The sequence below is a fragment of the Pan troglodytes genome, chromosome 23, assembly GCF_028858775.2.
Source record: "Pan troglodytes isolate AG18354 chromosome 23, NHGRI_mPanTro3-v2.0_pri, whole genome shotgun sequence".
Classification (NCBI taxonomy): domain Eukaryota; kingdom Metazoa; phylum Chordata; class Mammalia; order Primates; family Hominidae; genus Pan; species Pan troglodytes.
The window spans coordinates 15,166,851-15,170,630 of NC_086016.1; positions in this window are offsets into that span (position 1 = coordinate 15,166,851).

Consider the following 3,780-nt stretch of genomic DNA (forward strand, 5'->3'; position numbering starts at 1 on the left):
CTGCTCTGTCCAAAGAAAGGTTCAACTCTGTGAGCTGAATACACACAACACAAAGAAGTTACTCAAAATTCTTCTGTCTAGCATTATATAAAGAAATCCCGTTTCCAACGAAGTCCTCAAAGAGGTCCAAATATCCACTTGCAGACTTTACAAACAGAGTGTTTCCAAACTGTTCTATGAACAGAAAGGTTAAACTCTGTGAGCTGAATGCACACATCACATAGTAGTTTCTGAGAATGATTCTGTCTAGTTTTTATACCAAGATATTTCCTTTTCTAACATTGGCCTTAAATCGCTTGAAATCTCCAATTTCAAATTCCAGAAAAAGAGAGTTTCAAATCTGCTCTGTCCAAAGAAAGATTCAACTCTGGGAGCTGAATACACACAACACAAAGAAGTTACTCAAAATTCTTCTGTCTAGCATTATATGAAGAAATCCCGTTTCCAACGAAGTCCTCAAAGAGGTCCAAATATCCACTTGCAGACTTTACAAACAGAGTGTTTCCAAACTGCTGTATGAACATAAAGGTTAAACTCTGTGAGCTGAATGCACACATCACATAGTAGTTTCTGAGAATCATTCTGTCTAGTTTTTATACCAAGATATTTCCTTTCCTAACATTGGCCTAAAATCGCTTGAAATCTCCAAATGCAATTTTCACAAAAAGAGAGTTTCAAATCTGCTCTGTCCAAAGAAAGGTTCAACTCTGTGAGCTGAATACACACAACACAAAGAAGTTACTGAAAATTCTTCTGTCTAGCATTATATGAAGAAATCCCGTTTCCAACGAAGTCCTCAAAGAAGTCCAAATATCCCCTTGCAGCCTTTACAAACAGAGTGTTTCCAAACTGCTGTATGAACAGAAAGGTTAAACTCTGTGAGCTGAATGCACACATCACATAGTAGTTTCTGAGAATGATTCTGTCTAGTTTTTATACCAAGATATTTCCTTTTCTAACATTGGCCTCAAATCGCTTGAAATCTCCAATTGCAATTTCCACAAAAAGAGAGTTTCAAATCTGCTCTGTCCAAAGAAAGGTTCAACTCTGTGAGCTGAATACACACAACAAAAAGAAGTTACTCAAAATTCTTCTGTCTAGCATTATATAAAGAAATCCCGTTTCCAACGAAGTCGTAAAAGAGGTCCAAATATCCACTTGCAGACTTTACAAACAGAGTGTTTCCAAACTGCTCTATGAACAGAAAGGTTAAACTCTGTGAGCTGAATGCACACATCACATAGTAGTTTCTGAGAATGATTCTGTCTAGTTTTTATACCAAGATATTTCCTTTTCTAACATTGGCCTAAAATCGCTTGAAATCTCCAATTTCAAATTCCAGAAAAAGAGAGTTTCAAATCTGCTCTGTCCAAAGAAAGGTTCAACTCTGTGAGCTGAATACACACAACACAAAGAAGTTACTGAAGATTCTTCTGTCTAGCATTATATGAAGAAATCCCGTTTCCAACGAAGTCCTCAAAGAGGTCCAAATATCCCCTTGCAGACTTTACAAACAGAGTGTTTCCAAACTGCTGTATGAACAGAAAGGTTAAACTCTGTGAGCTGAATGCACACATCACATAGTAGTTTCTGAGAATCATTCTGTCTAGTTTTTATACCAAGATATTTCCTTTTCTAACATTGGCCGCAAATCGCTTGAAATCTCCAATTGCAATTTCCAGAAAAAGAGAGTTTCAAATCTGCTCTGTCCAAAGAAAGGTTCAACTCTGTGAGCTGAATACACACAACACAAAGAAGTTACTCAAAATTCTTCTGTCTAGCATTATATAAAGAAATCCCGTTTCCAACGAAGTCCTCAAAGAGGTCCAAATATCCACTTGCAGACTTTACAAACAGAGTGTTTCCAAACTGCTCTATGAACAGAAAGGTTAAACTCTGTGAGCTGAATGCACACATCACATAGTAGTTTCTGAGAATCATTCTGTCTAGTTTTTATACCAAGATATTTCCTTTTCTAACATTGGCCTCAAATAGCTTGAAATCTCCAATTGCAATTTCCACAAAAAGAGAGTTTCAAATCTGCTCTGTCCAAAGAAAGGTTCAACTCTGTTAGCTGAATACACACAAAACAAAGAAGTTACTGAAAATTCTTCTGTCTAGCATTATATGAAGAAATCCCGTTTCCAACGAAGTCCTCAAAGAAGTCCAAATATCCCCTTGCAGACTTTACAAACAGAGTGTTTCCAAACTGCTGTATGAACAGAAAGGTTAAACTCTGTGAGCTGAATGCACACATCACATAGTAGTTTCTGAGAATCATTCTGTCTAGTTTTTATACCAAGATATTTCCTTTTCTAACATTGGCCTCAAATCGCTTGAAATCTCCAATTGCAATTTCCACAAAAAGAGAGTTTCAAATCTGCTCTGTCCAAAGAAAGGTTCAACTCTGTGAGCTGAATACACACAACACAAAGAAGTTACTCAAAATTCTTCGGTCTATCATTATATGAAGAAATCCCGTTTCCAACGAAGTCCTCAAAGAGGTCCAAAAATCCACTCGCAGACTTTACAAACAGAGTGTTTCCAAACTGCTGTATGAACAGAAAGGTTAAACTCTGTGAGCTGAATGCACACATCACATAGTAGTTTCTGAGAATCATTATGTCTAGTTTTTATACCAAGATATTTCCTTTTCTAACATTGCCCTCAAATCGCTTGAAATCTCCAATTGCAATTTCCACAAAAAGAGAGTTTCAAACCTGCTCTGTCCAAAGAAAGGTTCAACTCTGTGAGCTGAATACACACAACACAAAGAAGTTACTCAAAATTCTTCTGTCTAGCATTATATAAAGAAATCCCGTTTCCAACGAAGTCCTCAAAGAGGTCCAAATATCCACTTGCAGACTTTACAAACAGAGTGTTTCCAAACTGCTCTATGAACAGAAAGGTTAAACTCTGTGAGCTGAATGCACACATCACATAGTAGTTTCTGAGAATGATTCTGTCTAGTTTTTATACCAAGATATTTCCTTTTCTAACATTGGCGTTAAATCGCTTGAAATCTCCAATTTCAAATTCCAGGAAAAGAGAGTTTCAAATCTGCTCTGTCCAAAGAAAGATTCAACTCTGGGAGCTGAATACACACAACACAAAGAAGTTACTCAAAATTCTTCTGTCTAGCATTATATGAAGAAATCCCGTTTCCAACGAAGTCCTCAAAGAGGTCCAAATATCCACTTGCAGACTTTACAAACAGAGTGTTTCCAAACTGCTGTATGAACAGAAAGGTTAAACTCTGTGAGCTGAATGCACACATCACATAGTAGTTTCTGAGAATCATTCTGTCTAGTTTTTATACCAAGATATTTCCTTTTCTAACATTGGCCTCAAATCGCTTGAAATCTCCAATTTCAAATTGCAGAAAAAGAGAGTTTCAAATCTGCTCTGTCCAAAGAAAGGTTCAACTCTGGGAGCTGAATACACACAACACAAAGAAGTTACTGAAAATTCTTCTGTCTAGCATTATATGAAGAAATCCCGTTTCCAACCAAGTCCTCAAAGAGGTCCAAATATCCACTTGCAGACTTTACAAACAGAGTGTTTCCAAACTGCTCTATGAACAGAAAGGTTAAACTCTGTGAGCTGAATGCACACATCACATAGTAGTTTCTGAGAATGATTCTGTCTAGTTTTTATACCAAGATATTTCCTTTTCTAACATTGGCCTAAAATCGCTTGAAATCTGCAATTTCAAATTCCACAAAAAGAGAGTTTCAAATCTGCTCTGTCCAAAGAAAGGTTCAAATCTGTGAGCTGAAT